Source organism: Elephas maximus, chromosome 16 (assembly GCF_024166365.1).
Source record: "Elephas maximus indicus isolate mEleMax1 chromosome 16, mEleMax1 primary haplotype, whole genome shotgun sequence".
Lineage (NCBI taxonomy): Eukaryota > Metazoa > Chordata > Mammalia > Proboscidea > Elephantidae > Elephas > Elephas maximus.
The window spans coordinates 1099970-1117311 of NC_064834.1; positions in this window are offsets into that span (position 1 = coordinate 1099970).

A 17342-nucleotide genomic window follows, 5' to 3' on the forward strand; every position below is an offset into this window, starting at 1 on the left:
CAGAGATGGGGGGACCCCATACCACCAAGAAAGTAGTGCCAGGAGCAGAGCCCATCCTTTGGACCCAGGGTCCCCGTGCTGAGAAGCTCCTAGACCAGGGGAATATTAATGACAAGGACCTTCTCCCGGAGCCGACAGAGAGAGAAAGACTTCCCCTGGGGCTGGCAATCTGAATTTCGACTTCCAGCCTCCTAGACTGTGAGAGGATAAATTTCCGTTTGTTAAAGCCATCCATTTGTGGTATTTCTTTTATAGCAGCACTAGATAACTAAGAAAGAAAATTATAAAATGATATATATTTTTTAAAATAGAGGTGTAAATAATAAGCCAATTTTGGAGATAAAGTAGAATCACAAAAAAAATCCAGAGAAAGGCAGAAAACTAGGGAAAAACAAAGAAAAGAAGGAGTAAATAGAAACCAATTAGCTAGATGGTAAATATAAATGTAAATAATCTCAATAAAAGTACAGAGATGATGAGATTGGTTGAATAAGAAAGGCCTAGCCATATGCTGAATTTCTAAACTGAAGTGTGTCCTCCAAAACTATGTACTGCAATCCTGGTCCTATGCTGGTATGACTTAATCCTGTTGATTAAATCAGTCAGCCTTGGGTAGAGCAGATTACCTTCCATAATGCAACCTAACTTAACGTAATATAATCACCTTCCAGAATGCAACTGAATATAATGTAACGGATCAATTGAGATCATACCAGTCTAGGCTGGATCCTACCTCTTACACACAGAGGCGCACATGCACACACACGCGCGCGCACACACACACGGGGAAGAAAGGCACCGTGTGAACAAAGGAACCAAGAAATGCCTGGGGTTACTGACAAGGAAGAAAATGACACAGCTGACACCCTGATTCAGACTTCTAGCTTCCAGAGCTATGAGAAAATAAATTTATGATCTTTAAAGCCACCCACTTGTGGTATTTCTGTTACAGCAGCACTAAGAAACTAAGTTGCCCACAAGAAGCCACTTTAAATATAAAAACATAGGTAGGTTACAAGTAAGGGTGGGGGGAAGGAAGACTATGTCCTATGTAAACACTAATCAAAAAGTGGAATCTTCTGAGAAGATGGCAGCAAGAACAGATCTAAGATCCCAACTCTCCCATGTGACCACAAAGAAAAGTAACCAGAATTCTGTAATTTCAATTCTATAACAACTCTGAAAAGTAGGCAGAGGTTTGCAGCAACTAACTGCAAAGTGGAACAAGAAAAAGATAATTTTCAGATGATAGAAATCTTATTTTTCTACTGGCCCTGCTTCTCTCCCTCCCTGCATGGCAGTCCTGCAGGTGCAGCAAGGAGGATCACACCTCAAACTCTCAATAAGGAGGTCCCATCAGGGGACACAACTACAATTCCACTGAACTGGAAGTTGAGAATCCTACCAAGCCATTTGGAGTTTCTCATGCTACTGAAATGACAGGCAAAGAAGGGTGATTACTCTACTGCCTGACATGATTGATTCTAATTACCAAGGGAAAACTGAGTTGCGACTACACAATGGGGATAAGAAGTAGAATGTAAGTGACCCTCCAGGGTACCTCTAGGATGATTAAAGTTGATGTGAAACTTCAACAACCCAATTTAGGCAGGACTGCAAACAGCCTAGACTCTTCAAGAATGAAGACTATGTCACCCTCCCAGATGTGGATCCACAACCAGCTAAGGTGCTTGCTGAGAGCAAAGAGAATATGGAATGGGTGGCAGAAGTTAGTTATAGATAATTGATACAGCTACATGACCAAGTGCAACGAAGAGGCTGTAACAGTTATGAGTGTTTCTTCCTTACTTTTATATAATTATTTGTATATATACAGGTAGTCCCAAACTTACCAATGACTCCATTGAAAGTTCTGACGTAACTTGAACACCTGTTTTTTTTAGCTTTCCTTATTATTGCCTTTTATTATGAGTACCTTTAAAATTCCAAACTTTCTTTCCCTCTGGGGGTTAGAAACATTATATATAAAATTACAGATATATTTTAATACATACATAGACATATAAAGAATACAGGAAATATAAAAATTTACTCCAACAATGAAGAAGAGTTGGACAATGTTGGCATTTTGTCATTTGTGGTAATAACTCCACTCGCAGAAGGTTCTGAATCATCTGGATACACCCTGGGAATGGGGATGGCATTTCTACTGAGGAAATTTATAAGATGACTACATGGTCCTTTTCCTTTTTGTTTTTTTGTTCACATATTTCACAGTAACATATCACTGCTTCCCGAATCTGCCCGTTGACTTCAGAAAAGTGAACAGGTTTGGGTCCATGTTTTCAAGCAGCTGAAGCCCCTGATTTAGTTTAGAAAACTAAATCTATATGGCAGTGTTTTGAATAGTGTCTTAGGCTGCATTCTCTACAGAAGCAAAACAATGTAAGTGTATATATATTTACGCATATACATACACACACATATATGCATATATGTATATATATTTATATTTATGTATATATAAACCCTGGTGGTGTAGTGGTTAAGTGCTATGGCTGCTGACCAAAGGGTCAGCAGTTCAAATCCACCAGGCGCTCCTTGGAAACTCTATGGGGCAGTTCTACTCTGTCCTATAGGGTCGCCATGAGTCAGAATCGACTCAACAGCACTGGGTTTGGTTTTTTGGTATATATATACATATACACATATGCAGAGAGAGATTTACATCAAGAAGATGGCTCTCATGGTTGTAAAGGCTGGAAAGTCCCAAGTCCGTGGGCTGGGCATCAGGCTCATGTAGTTGCAGGGGCTAACAACTGCAAGACTGGCAGGACAGACAGCTGGTTGCTGGTTCACGAGTTGTGGAGGCTGGTAAGATGGTAAGATGGTGGGATGCAGGCCCAACTCCCAAGAATCAGAGCTCAAATGACAACAAGTGGAACGCAGGATCCAGAGCAGAGCAAAAGCCAGTGAACTTTGCCAGAAAGCCCATATATATTGGATATAGGCCACACTTCCAAATCATTGGCCGCAGTTCATGGAATCAATATACATTCCCAAATCTAGCCTTGTCCTTACAAGCAAAGTGAACAACCAGGTGCACTGCTCCAAGTTCTACCCACTGGGAAGGTTTCCCTTCACCACTGTCCTTCGGGGGGGTCCCAGAAAGGGGCTGTAGTGCTGCCACTGTCCACTGTTGAATGGTGTCTGCATGTCGCACAGAACCATCTGTGGTTTTCTCTTCCTCAGGCAACTGATACTAAGGAACTCCCCATGAGGCCATAGGTGCAGACTGGGAGATGAAAGGTAATGTGACAGGAGTGGAAACCACAGGCATCTGGGCCACTTTCTCGTGTAACTTACTTGTGCCTACAGGTTCTGCTTGAGCTGATCTTGTACATACCACTTCCCTTTAATGATGGAGTGCTGCTGTACATATCCAACTTTATGGTTGGATGAACACGGGAAAACCCGAGGTGGAAAGGGAGAGTGTGCTGTCACATTATAGGGATTGCAACTAGTGTCACATAAGTGTATAAATTTTTGTTATGAGAAATTAACTTGAGCTGTAAACTTTCACCTAAAGCACAATAGAAAAAAAGAGAGAGAGAATAGGGATTCAAAAACAGACTCAATCACATAAGGGCATTTGCCATATAATAGTAAGACATTGTAAATCAGTGGGAAAAGTATTAAATGGGTTTGGGACAATTGGCTTTTCACTCAGAAAAAAAAAATTATATCCTAACCTCACCACACGACAAAACCGAAGATCAAAATATAAGACACTCAGGGTTATTGTTAGCTGCCATCAAGTTGCCTCCAACTTGTGACAACTTTCTGGAGAACAGAATGAAATATTGACCAGTCCCGTGCCATCTTCATCATCACCGGTATGTTTGAGTTGATTGTTGCAGCTTGTGACAACGCATCTTATTGAGTGTTTTCTTCACTTTTGCTGGCCCTCTACTTTACCAAGTATGATGTCCTTTTCTGGAGATGCATCTTCCCTGATGATGTATCCAAAGTTAATGAGTCCAAGTCTTACCATCCTCATTTCTAACAGCATTCTGACTGTATTTCTTTTAATACTGGTTTGTTCATTCTTCTGTCAGTCTATAGTGTATTCCGTATTCTTCCCCAACACAATTCAAATGCATCAATGCTTCTTTTGTCTTCCATTTTACTGTCCAGCTTTTACATGCATATGAGGTGACTGAAAAGACCATAGCTTGGGTCAAACACACTTAGTCATCAAAGTGACATCTTTACTTTTTAAAACTTTAAGGAGGTCTGTTACATCAGGTTTCCCCTGATGCAATACGTCATGTGATTACTTACTTGACTGCTGCTTCCATGGACATTGATTATTGATCCAAGTAGAATGAGATCACTGAAAACTCCAATTTTTTCTCCATTTATCATGATGTTCTTTATCAGTCCACTTGTGAGGATTTTCATTTTCTTCACACTCAGGCATAATCCATATTGAAGGCTGTAGTCTTTGACTTTATCAGTAAGTGCTTCAAGTCATCTTCATTTTCAGCAGGCAAGGTTATGTCATCTGATACCACAGATTGTTAAGCAGCCTTCCTCCAATCATGATGCCATATGCTTCTTCATATTGTCCAGTTTCTCTGATTACTTGTTTGACGTACAGATTGAATAAGGTGAAAAGATACAACCCCGCCACACACCTTTTCCAATCTGGAGCCACACAGTATCCTGCTTGTTCTGCCTCTTGATCCAAGTATAGGTTCTACATGAGCACAATTAAGTGTTCTGGAAGTCTCATTCTTGTAATGTCATCCATAATTTGTTATGATCTACAGAGTCAAATACCTCTGCATAGTCAATAAAACACAGTTAAGTATCTTGGTATTCTCTGCTAGTGGCCAAGATACAGTGAAAATGAAATCCCTCATTCCAGGTTTTCTTCTGAATCTGGCTTGAACTTCTGACAGGTCCCAGTTGATGTAGTTTGTTTTTTTTTTTTTAATTATCTTCAACAAAATTTTGCTAGCCTGTGATACAGCATCCCCACCCGAAGCCCCCATGACCTGACACAGCCAAGCAGGAGCAACTCAGCACCCATGTCCAGAACTAGGCAGAAGTGTTCCCCACCCTGAGAAAATTAACTGTACTTACCTCACAAACCCTTAGCCATGTGTGCTAGAGACCCATGGACCTGTGGTGTACCCCCACCCCTTATATCTATCCCTCCACACTACATGCGATTGGGGTGCAGTGGCACCCACCACTGTCCCAATCTCTGAGTCGGGGGCCCATGGACTAGAGGTACCTGCGCCTTCACTCAGCTACTTGAAGAGGGGTCACTCAGCTACTTGAGGAGGGGCCACTCAGCTACTTGCAGAGGGGATTTGCGGACTGGCAGTACCTGCCTCTCTGCCCAGCCATCAGCACCAGGGGCCTGCAAGGTGACAGCATCTGCTTTCCACCAAGCTACCCATGATGGGGGCCCATGGACCAGAAGCGTCCCCTCTTCTGTCCATCCAACTGCACCTGAGGACTGTAATCTCGGAGCATCTGGTTCTCCATTGAGAAATCCAGGCCAGGAGCCTATAGATGAGTGACACTCCCTCTCCCACAAAACCATCCATTCCAGGAACATGTGTTCTGGTGGCACCCCCTCTTCTGCCCACCCACTGAGGACTGGTGCCACGGGAACCAGCGGCACCTACTCCTAAGCCCAGCCACCCAAGCTGGGGCCCATGGACCCATGGCGCCCACTTCTATACCTGGGCGCCAGTGCCAGCGGCCTGGAAACCAGCAACACCCCATCTTCTGCCAAGCCAACTGTGCTGTGAGACCAAGGAACAGTGGTACTCACTCTTACGCCCAGCCACCCACTCTAGGATCTCACAAAATGGCAGCACCCGTTGCTCCACACAGCCACTGGGGCTGCACGCCCATGAACCAGAAGAACCCGCACCTTACGTCCAGCCACCCATGCCAAGGACTCACAGATCGGCAGTGCCTCCTACTCCCTACAGCCACCTGTGCTGGGGGCCTGAGGATCACCACACACTCTCCCTCATGTCACACTGTAGTGAACAGGGGCACAACCTCCTAGCAGGTACTGTGTACTGCCAGCAACCCCCCTGCATTACCTCCAGGACCACCCTCCCTGCAATCAGAGGCTTTTGCTTGCTCCAACCACCCACATGCAGTCTTGGCCCACCAGGGATCTTCTTTGAGAGTTTCTGTACCACCCACATGGTGATCAATGACTCAGGCACCCTTGCCATGACACCCGGCAACAGCCAGTGGGCACACACAACACTCAAGCCAACAACCAATGAGGATGCTTCCTGCATCCATGCCCAGGTGACAGGTTGGACACAAGCATCACCTCACTAGCAATGCCAGCTACAACTTTAGCTGCCCTGCAAGACCAGTGAACAGAGATCCATGCTCAGACACCCAGCTGCTGCCCCATCCACCCAAAGTCAAGTGGCGAGAGCGCCAGCACAGCCACACCAGGGACCAAGGTAACATGCACACCATACCTACTCAGATATATCAAAACAAAACAAAGAATCAGGAGGCTAAAAAACAAACATACAATAAATAAATAAACATAGTAACACCTTAATGCCTTGGAGGCAACAGATAATACAAAATCACATAAAGAAGCAGGACAAGATGGCTCCAGCACGTAATCAAAATAAAGAACCAGAACCTTCTGGAAGATAAAAGGTAATGGAAATATCTGATAAAATATTCAGAAGACTAAAACATAGAGGTCTCCAAGAGATCAAGAAAGACATCAAAATAAACACAGGCAAAACAAATGAAAACATACAAAGCAACAGAAGAATTCAGGAAAAAAAATACAAGAACAAAATGGCAAAATATATAGACAATTGGAGCTCATACAAAAACAGCAAGAAGAACTCCAGAAGATTAACCATAAAATTTCAGAAATAGACAACTGAATATAAGGGTAAAGGAATAGAATTGAATCAATGGAACACAGAATCAGCGAAACTGAGGACAAATCCCTTGACACCAATTTGTTTGAGGAAAAATCAGAAAAAAAGACTGAAGAAAAATGAAGAAATCCTAAGCATTATTTGGGACACTATCAAAAGAAAAAATTTACATGTGATAGGAATTCTAGAACGGAAGGAGGCAAACAAACAAACAAACAACAACAACAAAAAAAAAAACAGAGAGAATTGTAGTATAATTGCTGGCAGAAAACTTCCCTAATACCATGAAAGAAAGAGAAGACACCCATCCATGAAGCTCAACGAACTCCAACAGGATATGCCCCAAACGAAAGTCACCAAGACATACCATAATCAAACTTACCAAAACCAAAGACAAAGAATCCTGAGAGCAGTTCAGAAAAAATGAAAAGACAACTACAAAGTGGAACCAATAAGACTAAACTCTGATTACTTGGCAGAAACCATGAAAAAAAAAAAGGCAATGGGATAACATACATAAAACCTTGAAAGAAAAATACTGACAACCAAAAATTGTGTATGCAAAATTGTCTCACAAATATAATGGTGAAATTAGGACAATTCCAGATAAACAAAAATTAAGGAAATGTATAAAAATCAGGCCAAACTTACAAGAAATATTAAAGGGAGTCCTTCAGATAGAGAACCAACAACATCAGACAACAACCTGAAATTAGGAACCAGGACAGCATCAGCCAGATACCAACCCAGATAAAAAAATCTCAAAAATGAAACAAAGCTAAAAGACTGAAAACAGGGAAACAGAGATGTCAATCTGTAAATGAAGACAACATGAAAACAAAAAAGGGGGAATTAACAGTATAGTTATAGAACTTTCATAAGGGGAGGAAATCAAAGCAATATCAAGAAACAAAAGAATGGTTTAAACATAGAGAGATAAAAGTAAATTTCACGGTGACCACAAAGAAAGTTAACAAGCCTATTCAACAAAATAAAAAAGAAGAAAAACATTAGGTCTTAGTAAACCAAAATCAACAACAATGAAAGAAAATCCAAAATCAAAAAGAACTCAGCACAGAAAATTAAGTGGAACAAAGAAACCATCAACACCACAAAAAAAGCAAAACAAGATGATAGTACTAAAATCATAAAAACAAAAAAACAACTCATACCTATCGATAATTACACTGAGTCTAACAGGCTTTAAATGTACCAATAAAGAGACAAAGAGCAGTGGAATAGATTAAAAAATGCCACCCGTCAATATGTTGTCTACAGGGGAAAGACCTTAGACGAAAGACGTAAATAAGTTAAAACTCAAAGGATGGAAAAAAAAAAAAAATCAAGCAAACAATATCCAAAAAAGTGCAGGAGTGGAAATACTAACCTCTGAAAAAATAGAATTTAAGGCAAAATCCACCGTAAAAGATAAAAGATAAAAGGAACGTCATTATATAATGATTAAAGGGTCAGTCCTCCAGGACAACATAACCATTATAATCATATATGCATCCAATGACAGGGTTTCAAAAAACATAACCTCTAACAGCATTGAAAAGAGAAATAGGCACTTCCACAATAGTAGTAGGAGATGTCAACACACCATTTTTGGTGAAGGACAGAACATCTAGAAAGAAAAAGATACAGAAGATCTAAATGCCACAATCAATCAACTCGACCTCACAGACATATCCACAACACTCCACCAAACAGCAGCGAAGTATACATTCTTTTCCAATGCACATGAAACACTCTGCAGAACAGAACACATTTTAGGCCACAAAACAAGCCTTAACAAAATCCAAAACATCAAAATAACACAAGGCATTTTCTCTGTTCACAATGCTGTAAAAGTAGAAATCAATAACAGGAATAGCAAAGAAAAAAATCAAATACATGGAAATTGAATAACACCTCACTTAAAAACCACTGGATAATAAAAGAAGTCCAAGATTGAATAAAAAAATTCCTATAATCAAATGAGAATGAAAACATATCCTACCAAAACCTTAAGACATAGTAAAAGCAGTACTCAAAGGTCAACCTATAGCAATAAATGCACACATCAAAAAACAAGGGACAAAACCAAAACATTAACCCTAAAATTGTGACAAAGAGAAAGTGACCAGCAAAAGAACCCCGCAATCAACAGAAGAAAGGAAATAATAAAGATTAGAGCAGAAATAAAGGAAATAGACAACAGAAAAACAATAGAAAGAATCAACAAGACCAGAAGGTGATTCTTTGAAAGGATCAATACAATCAACAAATCACTGGCCAAACTGACAAAAAGAAATGCAGGAGAAGAAGCAAATAACCCAAATAAGAAATGAGAGGGGTGACATTACAACAGAACAAACTGAAATAAAAAGGATCATAACAGAAAACTATGAAAAATTGTACTTAACAAATTTGAAAACCTAGTAGAAATGGACAAATTTCCAGAAACACACTACCTACTTAAACTACCACAAACTGAGGTAGAAAAACTGAACAGGCCCACAACAAAAGAAGGGATTAAAGAAATAATAATAATAAGCTCCCAAAAACAACAACAAAAATAGCCCTGGCCCGACAGCTTCACTGCAGATTTCTAACAAACATTCAGAGAAGAGCTCACACCCCTCTCATTTCTTATTCAAGAGTTCAAACTATTTCACAGCATAGAAAAAGGAAGGAATACTCCTGAATTCATTCAATGAAGCCAGCATAATCCTGATACCAAAGCCAGGCAAACACACCACACACACAAAAAAAATTACAGACCAATATCCCTCATGAATATAGATGCAAATATTCTCAACAAAATTCTAGCCAACAGAATTCAACAGTGTATCAAAAAAGTAACACATCATGAGCCAGTGGGATTCATACCAGGTATGCAAGGATGATTCAACATTAGAAAATCAAAGTAAACCACCACATGAATAAAACAAAGAAAACAATCACATGATCATCTCGATCAATACAGAAAAGGCATTCAATAAAGCCAATGCCCATTCCTGATAAAACTCTCAGCAAAATAGGAATAGGAAGAAAACCTCTCAACATAAAGAGGTCATTCATAGAAAACCAACAGCCAACATTATTCTCAATGGAGAACGGCTAAAGGCATTTCACTTGAGAACAGGAACCAGACAAGGATGCCCTTTATCATCATTTTTTATTCAGCATTGTACTGGAAGTCCTAGCTAAAGTAATAAGGCAAGAAAAGGAAATAAAGGCATTTAAACTGGTAAGGAAGAAGTAAAACTATCCCTATTCACAAATGGTATGATTCTATACATAAAAAATCCCAAAGTTTCCACAAAAAAATTTCTGACACTACTACGAGGATTCAGGACAAATGATACACATTCAAAAAGCCGTTGCCTTCCCTCTACAGCATCAAAGAGAACTTCAAAAGGAAATGAGGAAAATAATACCATTTACAATAGTCCCCCAAAAGACAAAATACTCAGGAATAAGTCTAACTAGAAAAGTAAAAATCTGTACAAAGAAAACTACAAAATACTACTGCAAGAAACCAAAATGGAACCATGCATAGGAAGACTCAACTACAAAATACTACTGCAAGAAACCAAAATGCCAGGATCATGCATAGGAAGACTCAACATTGTGAAAATGTCAATACTATCCAAAGCAATCTATAGCTATAATGCAATTCCAATCCAAGAGCATTCTTTAACAAGATGGAAAAACTAACCACCAACTTTATATCGAAAGAAAAGAGGCCCCAGAGAAGTAAAATGTTATCAAAGAACAAAGTAGGAGGCCTCACACCACTTGATCTCAGAACTTACTATACAGCGATGGTAGTCAAAACAGCCTGGTAGTGGTACAAAGACACATAAACCAACAGAACAGAATTGAGAACCCAGATATAAATTCATCCACCTATGGGCAGTTGATTTTCAACAAAGGGCTAAAGTTCATTAAATAGGGAAGACACAGTCTTTTGAACAAATGGGGCCGGCATAACTGAATGTCTATCTGTAGAAAAATGAAACAGGACCCATACCTCACATCATATACAAAAACTAACTCAAAATGGATCAAAGACCAAAAGGAAAAATAGGGACCACACTAGGGGCCCTAATATATGGCATAAACAGAATATCAAATCTAACTTAAAATGCACAAAGTGCAGAGGATGAACTAGATAAATGGGACTTCCTAAAAATTAAACACTTATGCTAATCAAAAGACTTTTCACAAAGAAGAAAAAGAGAACCTACAGACTAGGAAAAAAATTCAGGCTAAGACACATCCAATAACGGTCTAACCTCTAAAATTTATAGAAAACTTCAACACTTCAACAATAAAAAGCAAACAATCCAATTACAAAATGGACAAAGGATATGTACAGACACTTCACTGAAAACGACATCCAGGCGGCTAGAAAACACATGAAGAAACGTTTGAGATCAATAGCCGTTGGAGAGATGCAAATCAAAAATACAATGAGATACCATCTCACCCTGACAATAATGGTACTAATCAAAAAAAACTGAAAATAACAAATGTTGGTGAGGTTTTGAGGAGATAGGGCCTCTTATACACTTAGGGTGGGAATGTAAAATGGTACAACCACTATGGAAAATGGTATGGCGTGTCCTTAAAAAGCTAGAAATAGAAATACCATATGATACAACAATCCCACTCCTAAGTATACACCCTAAAGAAATAAGAGCTGTGACGCAAATGGACTTATGCACATCCATGTTCGTTGCAGCATTATTCAGAATAGCAAAAAGATGGAAACAACCTAAGTGCCCATAAATGGATGAATAAACAAACTGTGGTACACACACACAATAAAATACTATGCAATGATAAAGAATAATGACAAACCCATGAAACATCTCCTAATATGGATGAAACTGGAGAATATTATGGTAAAGTGAAAGGGGTCAACCACAAAAGTACAAATTTTGTATAAGACTACTATTATAAAGAAACAAGGAAAGGTTTACATAGAAAGAAAAAAAAATCTTTGATGGGATAGGGAGCAAGGCAAATTGTTAGCTAGATGGAAGACATGTTAATATTGGTGAATGGAAAGGCAATACACAATACGGAAAAAGTAAGCAGGACATCAGCAACGCAAAGGAACTCACTGAGAGGAATGCACGAATAAAGGGCAACTTGCCCTGTTGCAGTGGTTAAGAGCTATGGAGTGCTATGGCTGCAAACCAAAAGACTGGCAGTTTGAATCCAACAGCCACTCCTTGGAAACCCTATGGAGCAGTTCTACTCTGTCCTGTAGGGTCACTGTGAGTCAGAATTGATTCAACGGCAACGGATTCGGTTTAGGTTTATGGTAATTAATATAACACAGACAGTCCTACAACAATAGTATTAACAAACAATAATTTATAAATGGATATATAGATAGGTATGCTAAAGAGGTGTGGGAAGATGTATGGGAGCACACCCACCTACAGCTACAGGCCTGGTTGTGGATATTTCTACATATGTAATTGTAGGTGCCACATGTATACTCATATACACAATAAAGCACACAGAGGTCACAGTCACGGAAACTTCTTAGACATAACCAAACAGCTTGCGGAATGAAGTTCTTAGGCTTGAAGTGGAAGGACCATAGACTCGGGGGATAGCTATGTCAATTGGCACAACATAGTTCAAAAAGACAGTGTCCTGCATTCTACTTTGGCGAGTAGCGTCTGGGGTCTTAAAAACTTGCAAGCGGTCATCTAAGATACAACTATTTGTCTCTTCCCATTTGGAGCAAAGGAGAGTGAAGAAAACCAAAGATTCGATGGAGCAATTAGCTGAAAGGACTAATGGACAACACGAACCACAGCCTGAGACTGGAAGAGTTAGATGGTGCCCAGCTACCACTACAGACTGCTCTGGTTGGGATCACAACAGATGGTCCTGGACAGAGTGGGTGAAAAATTGTAGAAGAAATGGTCAAGTTCACAAAAAAGAGCAGACTTACCCATCTGAAACAGACTGAAAGAACCCCCGAAGCTAAGACCCTAAGACACCCTTCTGAACTGGAATTGGAGCCATTCCCGGACTCCACCTTTCTGCCAAACTATAGACAGGCCCACAAAATAATCAAAAACACTCGAGAGGAACATGCTCCTTAGGACAATCAAACATACAGATCAAAGGGGCAACATCTGACCAAAAGCAAAGATAAGAATGCAGGAAGGGATAGAAAATACAGGAGAAAGGAAACAGAGAACCCAGGGCAGAAATGGGGATAGTGTTTACACATTGTGATTTCACCCAATGTCATGGAACACTTCATGTACAAACTACGGAATGGAAAACCAATTTGCTCTGTAAACCCTCACCTAAAGCACAATAAGAAACTTAAAAAATAATAAAGTAAGTTCAGTGATTTATTCAATGCATGGTGCGGGCATAACTGACTAATTGTAAGAAAGAAAATATAGTTTCTATACCCCACACTATATTTAAAAACAAATTGCAGATAGATTAATAAATCTAAGCAAAATGAATAAATAAATGAATAAAAATTCTGGAAAAAATTGAGGAGAATATGTGTATATCCTCACAGTAAAACAGACCTTTCATATATATTCTGTTGTTGTTGTGTGCTGTCGAGTTCATTCTGACTCATACAGTATAAAAACCCAGAATGTTTATGAAAGTCTCCCTTCTTAAGAGATAGAAGAATTCGTTATTCTTTTGTAAAACAGACAAGATCTTAAAATTTCCAAAATGTGAAGAGTTCCTACAAATTAATAAGAAAATAAAAAGGAAAAAATGGTCAAAGGATATGAATAAAAATGTCACAGAAGAGGTAGTATCAATGGACAATAAATTGAAAATAAGATACTTGATCTTACCAGCAATCAGAATAATGCAAATTAGAGTAAACATGAGATGCTATTTTTCATCCATCAGATTGGCAAAAATTACAAAAAGGGTTCTCTAGTGATGAGAAGAATATGAGGAAGTTGAACCCTTCCACACAGTCAGGGTAAGAATAAACTGCAATAGCCTTTTGGAAAGAAATCTAGCATTGTCCATCAAAATATAAAAGGAATATACACTTTGGCTTAGCAATCCTATTTTTGAGAATTTAGCCCAAATAAAAGTACCAGTATATTGAAAAGCACTCAAAATATGACTGGGGAAGAGCTACCTCCTCAAAGTAGAGTCAACCTTAATTAACCACACAAATGAAATAAAACCTTAGGGACCTTCATTGCTGAGGTGGCACGACTCAAAATGAGAAGTAACAGCTGCAAATGTCCTTTATAAATTGAATATGGAATGTGTGAAATATTAAGAAATATTAGTCAAGGAAAATTGGAAGTTGTCAAAAATTAAACAGAATGCTTGAAGATCAATATCCCAAGCGTTGGTGATCTTAAATAGACTGGTTTGGCCACTTTGAATCTGTCAATCATATGGTCTACTATGCCAGGAACAACAAATTGAAGAGGAACAGTGTTGCATTCATCATTAAAAAGAATATTTTGAGATCTATACAGAATTACAAAGCAGCCAGTGATAGGTGAATTCCATGTGCCTCACTAGAAAAGAAAAAAAACAGAGAAGACCAGTTCACACTACCATTATTAAAATTTACACGACAGCCAAAGATGAAGAAATTGAAGATTTTCACAAACTGCTACAGTCTGAAACTGATAGTACGGGAAATCAAGAAGCAATGATAGGAGTCAGTATGGCGCTACAGAAAGAAGCATCACTCCATTCCTCTGCAGCAAAACCCCAAAAAAGTAAGCAAAATGGATACAAATGTCAATCCTGGAACCCTGTCAAACGAAAGAATAAAGAACTCAATCAAGGACCGAATGGAATAAGAAACTGACAGTGAACATAGAACAAGGAGAGCTACAGAGTGGAGGTCTCCTACCAACTAACGTGGCACGGAATTGCCATCTGGGACTACAACCACCAAGGAATGCAGACAGGGAGTACAGGAAGGCAACTTCACTGAGCTCCCAACAGGAGACGGAGCACCCGGTAACCAGGGATACCGTTTTCCCATTCCCCACACTTCTTCCCTCTACGCAGCCTTTGCTGCTTTCCAATGAGCCACACTCAACTCAGCTGGAGAGACATCAGCTCACTGCCACCCAGGTACACCCTGCCCCCATTGGCCGTCTTCTTCAGTGCCATTTTATTTGTTTGTTTGGCTTTTTTGGTTTCTTCTCTCTCTCTCCCTTCTTTCCCCCACCCAGCTAGCCCCATGTGCCATCCCCACCCCTCCTTGACAGGCTGTGCAAACTGCTCAGCTAGAGAACCACCGGAACGACCTCCTCCGTTCTGTGCCACCCCCACTGGTTGGGTCCCTTGGTATCATTTTTGTTTGTTTCTGTGTTTATTTTGCTTGTTTCATCTCTCCATTCCCTTCCTTTTCTTTCTCCTGTCTAGCAAGCCCCATGTGCTGTCTTTGCCCCTTCTCAACGGGCTTTGCCGCACCGCACGGCTACAATGCAACCAGCACACGGCCTCCCCAGGTCTATGACGTGCCCACGGGCTAGCTCCCTCTGCACCATGTTCTTTTGTTTGTTTTGTTTTTTTGTTTGTTTGTTTCTTCTCTCTCTCTCCTTTCCTTTATCCTGTCTCTCACCCACCTAGCCTCATGCACTGCCCTCGCTTCTCAAAGAGCCTCAATGCACCACTCAGGCAGAAAGCCATTGGCACACGGGCTCCTGAATCTATGCTACCCCCACCAGTCGGCTCCCTCAGTGCCATATTTTTTAATTTGTATGCTTTGCTTATTTACTTATTCATTCATTCTTTCTCTTCCTCCCTTCCTTCCTTTATTTTCTCCTGCCCACCTAGCCCTGTGCACCACCCTCACCACTTCTCGAAGGGCCATGATTTACCATTCAGCTACAGTATCAGTGCTGCACAACCTCCCTGGGTCTACACTGCTGTAACCAACTGGCCCCTGTCTTAGTCATCTACTGCTGCTATAACAGAAATACCACACGTAGATGGTTTTAACAAAGAGACATTTACTCTCTCACAGTCTAGTAGGATACAAGTCTGAATTCAGGGCACTGGCTCCAGGGCAAGGCTTTCTCTCTGTTAGCTCTGGAGGAAGGTCCTTGTCATCAGTCTGGGAGCACCTCAGCACAGGAACCTCAGGCCCAAAGGATGCGCTCTGCTCCTGGCACTGTTTTCTTGGTAGTATGAAGTCCCCATCTGTCTGCTCACTTCTCTTTTATATCTCAAAAGAGACTGGCTTAAGACATTATCTAATCTTGTAGATCTCATCAATATAACTGCCACTCATCCATCTCATTACATCACAGTGATAGGATTTACAACACACAGGGAAATCACATCAGATGACAAAATGGTAGACAATCATACAACACTGGGAATCATGACCTAGTCAAGTTGACAAGATATTTTGGGGGGACACAATTCAATCTATGACATTCCACCCTTTGGGCCCCCCAAAATTCATGTCCTTACCACATGTAAAATATATTCACCCCATCGAATCATAGCAAAAATCTTAAATCAACTCCCAAGTTCAAAATCCAAAAATTCCTCTTCACCTGTGAAATCTAGAGTACAAGTTATTTGCTTCCAAAGTACAATGGTGCAACAGCCACAAGGTAGATATTTCCATTACAAATGAGAGAAATTGGAGGAAAAGAAGGCATAACAGGCACCAAGCAAGTCAGCATGACACATTACATTAGCACTCAAGACTTTGCAAAAATCCTCTTTTCCCTGACAGAATTTACACAATGGCCCTGCCCCCCAGATTCTAGGTATTGGCCACGTGCTCCAGATTCTGAGTGGAGGTCCCTTGGCTCTGGGTTCAGCTCCACCTTCCAGGCCCACTGGGATGGCAACTCTGCTCCCTTGGCTTTAGGTGCACCATTCTCCTAGTCCATCTGAATGGCAACACCAGACAGCAAGAAACACTAGAGGCCATTACTCTACCCTTTGAAACCCCAGAGATCATGGCCATGCCTTTTTGAGACTGAGGCAACTTGGCTTCCTGTGTTCTTTGTCCCTTCAGCTTCTGATTCCTGGTTCCTTGGCCTCTTGGCCCTCAGGCCTCACACACATATCTGCCCTGCTGGGGCAAGTGTTCCAAAGCTCTGAAGCTCCACTAATAAGTACCTGGAGGCACCCCACTGTGCCAGGAAGCCTCCTGCGCAAAGGTACTCAGCTCTCTCCCTCCATGGGTCAGCAAGCCTAGCTCCACTGATCAGTGATCAGAGGCACCCCACAGTGCCAGGAAGCCTCTGCACAAAGGCACTCAGCTTTCTCGATCCATGGGTTGGCTCCAGCAATGTGTCACGCTGGTCTCCTGGTGCTGCTGCTGCCAGTCCTCTGCTGATACCAGTTCTCTGCTACCACTGGTCCTCTGCTGTGGCTGGTCCTGTGCTGCTGCCAGTCCACTGCTTTGGCCAG